Raw genomic sequence first — 6999 nt, forward strand, 5'->3', positions numbered from 1 at the left:
CGAAAAGCAAAGGAGAAAAGGAAAGATATAAGCATATGAATGCAGAGTTCCAAAGAATAGCAAGAAGAGATAAGAAAGCCTTCTTCAGCGATCAATGCAAAGAAATAGAGGAAAACAACAGAATGGGGAAGACTAGAGATCTCTTTAAGAAAATCAGAGATAACAGGGGAAAATTTCATGCAAAGATGTGCTCGATAAAGGACAGAAATGGTATGGACCTAACAGAAGCAGAAGATATTAAGAAGAGGTGGCAAGAATACAAAGAAGACCTGTACAAAAAAGATCTTCACAACCAAGATAATCACAATGGTGTGATCACTGACCTAGAGCCAGACATCCTGGAATGTGAAGTCAAGTGGGCCTTAGAAAGCATCACTACGAACAAAGCTAGTGGAGGTGATGGAATTCCAATTGAGCTATTCCAAATCCTGAAAAATGATGCCATGAAAGTGTTGCACTCAATATGCCAGCAAATCTGGAAAACTCAGCAGTGGCCACAGGACTGGAAAAGGTCAGTTTTCATTCCAATTCCAAATAAAGGCAATACCAAAGAATGCTCAAACTACCGCACAATTGTACTCATCTCACACGCTAGTAAAGTAATGCTCAAAATTGTCCAAGCCAGGCGTCAGCAATATGTGAACCATGAACTTCCTGATGTTCAATCTGGTTTTAAAAAAGGCAGAGGAACCAGAGATCAAATTGCCAACATCCGCTGGATCATAGAAAAAGCAAGAGAGTTCCATAAAAACATCTATTTCTGCTTTATTGACTATGCCAAAGCCTTTGATTGTCTGGATCACAATAAACTGTGGGAAATTCTGAAAGAGATGGGAATACAAGACCACCTGACCTGCCTCTTGAAAATTTGTATGCAGGTCAGGAAGCAACAGTTGGAACTGGACATGGAACAACAGACTGGTTCCAAATAGGAAAAGGAGTATGTCAAGGCTGTATATTGTCACCCTGCTTATTTAACTTCTATGCAGAGTACATCATGAGAAACGCTGGGCTGGAAGAAACACAAGCTGGAATCAAGATTGCCGGGAGAAATATCAATAACCTCAGATATGCAGATGACACCACCCTTATGGCAGAAAGTGAAGAGGAACTAAAAAGCCTCTTGATGAAAGTGAAAGTGGAGAGTGACAAACTTGGCTTAAAGCTCAACATTCAGAAAACGAAGATCATGGCATCTGGTCCCGTCACTTCATGGGAAATAGATGGGCAAAAAGTGGAAACAGTGTCAGACTTTATTTTTCTGGGCTCCAAAATCACTACAGATGGTGACTGCAGCCATGAAATTAAAAGACGCTTACTCCTTGGAAGGAAAGTTATGACCAACCTAGATAGCATATTCAAAAGCAGAGACATTACTTTGCCAACAAAGTTCGTCTAGTCAAGGCTATGGTTTTTCCTGTGGTCATGTATGGATGTGAGAGTTGGACTGTGAAGAAAGCTGAGTGCCGAAGAATTGATGCTTTTGAACTGTGGTGTGGGAGAAGACTCTTGAGAGTCCCTTGTACTACAAGGAGATCCAACCAGTCCATTCTGAAGATCAGCCCTGGGATTTCTTTGGAAGGAATGATGCTGAAGCTGAAATTCCAGTACTTTGGCCACCTCATGTGAAGAGTTGACTCATTGGAAAAGTCTCTGATGCTGGGAGGGATTGGGGGCAAGAGGAGAAGGGGACGACAGAGGATGAGATGGCTGGATGGCATCACTGACTCGATGGACGTGAGTCTGAGTGAACTCCAGGAGTTGGTGTTGGACAGGGAGGCCTGGCGTGCTGCGATTCATGGGGTCGCAAAGAGTCGGACACGACTGAGCGACTGATCTGATCTGATCTGATATCTCCAAATCCCAAATTCTTTATTTTTATCTTTTGACCAGATCTACTTTCATTTAGAAACTATAAATATCCCATGAAAAGTGCTTCATATTCTGATCAACCACTCATAATTGATATCATTCCCTTCTATTCTGATATGGAAACTTCCTCCTATTCTTACATAATCTAATTCTCTCCACCAGTGTTTTCACTTTCTTTTCCTCTCATATTATAAAGAAACAACTACTTTTATTCCCTTTCTTCACTTGAAAATTCCATCACTCCTTCTCCACTGAATATTTCTTGGTAACTTTTAAACATGTTTCCATATAACAAATGCAAAAATACCAGAAACACTTTAATTTAATTTCTAATGTGTGTGTTAGTTGCTCAGTTGTGTCCGACTCTTTGCGACCCTATGGACTGTATGGACTGTAGCCTGCCAGGCTTCTCTGTCCATGGAATTCTCCAGGCAAGAATACTAGGGTGGGTTGCCATTTCCTTCTCCAGGGTTTCTTCCTGACCCAGGGATTGAACCTAGGTATCCTGCATTCTAAGCAGATCTTTACCATCTGAGCCACCAGGGAAGACAATCAGTTCCTCATAAACCACTAGATAAAATAATAAACTCTCTCCTTCTATCACAATCCACTTGAATAGCTTTCCCTCCACTTGCCTTTATTTTCTCAGCTCATTTTATTCTGGAATATGGTCTCATCACTTAACAAAAAATTCCTGCTGAAGAGAATGATAATATCTATATCTCTAAATCCTGAACATTTTCTATCTTTATTGTATTTTATGTTTCAGCTGAATCTGACACTGTTGACTGCTCCATCCAAGAAACTGTCAATTCATTTGGTTTCTATGACACATCCTCTTTCTATATTTTTTTCACCCTTTGCCTGTTACTTCTTAGCTGGCCTTTTAGGCTCATCTTTATCACACTAAGGAGCTCTCCTGGGCAACAGGTTTGTACCTTTTCTCTTTTCATTCTGTGATCTATCCCTAGGTGATGCCATTTTCAATTCTGGTTCCAATAAAATCTACACAGAGCTGAAATTCACATTAAAATTTGAACTTCAAACTTAAATCAGAATATAAAATTTAAATCTCTTCTCAGCTCTATGCACACACTGATTTGCTATTTACCAAGTTTATTACAAACTCCCTTTCTTGCAGACTTTTTATTTGTACCCCTGCTGCCTGACTAGGTCTTATAGTACCTGGTACATTCTTATAGTGAGACCTGCAGACATTTCTTTGAAAGAGGGATCAGATCAATCACAGCCTTCTTACACTTATTCTTATTTACATCAACTATCTGGTATATTTCATTCAAAGCACCTAACATAATATGCAATAACACATTAATATATTTATTTTGTTTCTGTCTCTTTTCTCCACTAAAACATAAGCATCATGATGAAAGAATATTTATCTCTATCATTTACTCTTGTTATTCACAAGATAGATTAGAGTCAGGCACATAGTGTATAAAAAATCAGAATGGGGGACACATGTACAGCCATGGCTGATTCAGGTCAATGTATGGCAAAATCCACTACAATATTGTAAAGTAATTAGCCTCCAATTAAAATAAATGTATTAATTAAAAAATAAGAATAGCTAACAATGTATAATTACTTATGTGCAAGGCAACACTGCGAGAACAGATACATAATCAATTAATTTTCACTGTACCTCTATGAGGTAAATGCTCTCTACAGATAAAGAAACTGAGATACTAAAGAATGAAGTAAATGTCTTAAAGACATACTAGGAGCATTGCAAGAACTAGTGGTTGAGCTAATTAAGACTTACCAAATCTTCTAGAAACACTAAGAACAAAAATAGAAAATGCCAAACTTAACAAAACTAGCACCACTAGGCTAAGAGTTAATAAAGTAAGCAGAGAATGACTGATATTATTGTAACAAACACGAAAATGATGATAGACTCAAAATTGACATAAATTATATGAATGAAATTAATAATATTGAACATTTAAAATTGAAACAGGAAAATTAAAACATTATAAGTGGGACAAATAAAACACGAAAGGAAGTTAAAGTATAGATCCGTAAGTATTCCTTGAACATAGATTTAAATTTCAAGGTGTTTGAAAAAATAAGAAAAATGTGAAGTTGATCCTGGAGTTTTAATATCTGTGTAATACAAATGAAGAACAAAAAAGAGAAATGATTGATGGGGAACAGTGTAAAACAGTTCCATTGTACCATTCTGTTGGTTCTTCATATTATAGCCAAAAGAGAGATGCCAGTTTGATCCTATATAAGCACTGCTGTATAGTTATTTTGGGAATAGTGTAAAACCTACATACATTTTCCACATGCTGTGCTATGTGCATGGTCCCCTAGCATGTGCACAATTCATGTCTATGTTCCTGCATTGCACACATTCCAAAATGCCTGAATACACCAGTGATTGTTAACACAATGTTTTTTTTTTGATTGTTTAAAATATGAATTGCCCAGACTATCAACATAAAATATATGCCAGGTATTTGGAAATAAACATTTTATATTGGTATATTTAAAATATTTTATCATTTCTATTTCTATTTATAATGATGACAGTGTGAAAACAGTCAAGCTCATAAGTCTTCCAGTATAACTTTAACTTGCAACTATCAGTTCAGTTCAGTTCAGTTGCTCAGTCGTGTCCGACTCTTTGCGACCCCATGAATCGCAGCACACCAGGCCTCCCTGTCCATCACCAACTCCCGGAGTTCACCCAAACTCATGTCCATTGATTCGGTGATGCCATCCAGCTGCCTCATCCTTTGTGGTCCCCTTCTCCTCCTGCCCCCAATCCCTCCCAACATCAGAGTCTTTTCCAATGAGTCAACTCTTCCATGAGGTGGCCAAAGTATTGGTGTTTCAGTTTCAGCATCAGTCCTTACAATGAACACCCAGGACTCATCTCTTTTAGGAAGGACTGGTTGGATCTCCTCGCAGTCCAAGGGACTCTCAAGAGGCTTCTCCAACACCACAGTTCAAAAGCATCAATTCTTCAGCGCTCAGCTTTCTTCACACTCCAACTCTCACATCCATACATGACCACTGGAAAAACCGTAGCCTTGACTAGACAGACCTTTGTTGGCAAAGTAATGTCTCTGCTTTTCAATATGCTGTCTAGGTTGGTGATGACTTTCCTTCCAAGGAGTAAGCATCTTTTAATTTCCTGGCTGCAATCACCGCTGAATTCCATACTTTTAATCTTGACCGAAAAGCAGATGCTAAATTTAAATAAACCATATGAATCGCCTTTATGTTATTTCTCCTTTATATTACTTAGCTTACATATACATCAAAGTAATTGGTTTAATAGCAACCAATAAAACACTGTGGTTATGCCAATTTGATTTCATTATTGTTGCATAAAGTTTACATCTTTAGATTTTCCACTAGTAGTGCATGTTTTTATTCTTTTTGTCCGTCTGCTATTTACATTAGAGATGATTATGATGAGGGTGATGATGATGTCCACTGTGATCTTACAGATGTTTCAAAGCACCAGCAGCATCAGAAAGCATGTGCATTTATGACAGGAGAGCCAAGCTAGAGTTTAAGACTGAACTCACTGAAAGGAAGAGACTGGAAGAAAAGATTCACAAAAGTTACTGCTTTTCATCTGTAAGTAAAGATAGAAATGGAACAGGTACTGAAACTAAAAACTTATCCAATTTTTAAAAAAATGTATTGTGCAATTGTGGGACACTGAAGAAGAAGTAGTAGTCATTTAATTTTTTAAAACTAAATTTTTTTAACTTGATGTCAGGTAATGGTGCATATACTTTTTGTATGTATGTTGTGTTAAAAAGAAAATTGCTGTCTACAAAAAAAAAATCAGAAGAAGCAATATCTAAAAGTGTTTATAGTATCCCGTATTATGTTATCATTTAAATGTGATGCTCATTATTTCAAGTGTTTTCAAATGGTTCAACATACTTATGTTTTAATATCATTGATGTATGTCTGTCAGATTCTCAGGAAAGTCAATTAAATGCTCAAAGATCTGTCTTCAAAAATAATTTGCTACTCTAAACAATCTGTCTCTTTCTTACCAATAGTGAAATGCTATGCCAAGAATCTTTTTATCAATATCATACAAGCATTAAACATTCATTTAAGAAATATAAATTCTGTTGACATAGTGACTTGAACAGAACTTTGCTTCCCTGGGCTTTCATTTTTGTATTAGGAAAGATTTGTGTATGAAATAGCTAACTTTAATTTTTTTTTTTTTTTTTTTTTTTTTGCTTCCCTGGTGGCTCAGATGGTAAAGCATCTGCCTGCAATGCAGAAGACCCGGGTTCGATCCCTGGGTTGGGAAGATCTCCTGGAGAAGGAAATGGCAACCCACTCCAGTGTTCTTGCCTGGAGAATCCCACGGACGGAGGAGCCTGGTAGGCTACAGTTCATGGGGTCGCAAAGAGTCAGACACTACTGAGCGACTTCACTTTCACTTTTCTTTCACTTAGCTAACTTTAAGCACATAGGTGAAAGCCTATGTAAATGAAACCAACATGGAAGACTTTGATATTTTAGGAGGTCATTAAAAATTCAGCAATCATTTAGATCATTGCTACCCAAAGTGTGTTCCATAGATTAGCAGTATTGACATAATCAGAGAACTGTTAGAAATGCAAAATCTCAGGCCCCTCTTCAGAATCTGCAATTGAACAAGCCCTTCAGATATTTCCTATGTACCTGAGAGTTAAACAAACAAACATATAAAGAGAATGAGGCAGATGATTATTGCCCCTGGGAGACTGATGGTGGGGTCCTATGTCATATAAAGCTAGAGTATATACTAGCTGAGAGGATCAATTTATTTCAGGTTAAGTAAGAATACACCTGATAATGAGCAGAGGCACATGTGATTTAGAGAACTATTAGTTATGTGAGCATCAAATATTTGGAAATGAGTTTTAGGAATCATAAAAATAAATGTGATCAATAAAATATTCAGAATTAGGTATAAGCAAGTCATCATTTTTTAAATATAAATATTGTGGTGGTGGTGGTATAATTTTTTTTTTAACTGAAGGCTGCATATTTGAATCTATTTCCTGAATCTAAATACTCAACCACTTTCACTGCTACCATCAATCAAGATCCCTCTAATCATCCACAAGAATT

The 6999-nt window shown here is 37.1% G+C and overlaps 1 non-coding gene across 1 annotated transcript; it reads left to right on the forward strand.

Moving 5' to 3' along the window:
- Window positions 1–6118: 6118 nt before the first annotated feature.
- TRNAC-GCA (transfer RNA cysteine (anticodon GCA)) lies at window positions 6119–6190 on the forward strand. The gene has a single exon. It is a non-coding gene; the product is annotated as a tRNA-Cys (tRNA).
- The last annotated feature ends 809 nt before the right edge of the window (window positions 6191–6999 follow it).

This window comes from Bubalus kerabau, chromosome 18, assembly GCF_029407905.1.
Source record: "Bubalus kerabau isolate K-KA32 ecotype Philippines breed swamp buffalo chromosome 18, PCC_UOA_SB_1v2, whole genome shotgun sequence".
NCBI lineage: Eukaryota > Metazoa > Chordata > Mammalia > Artiodactyla > Bovidae > Bubalus > Bubalus kerabau.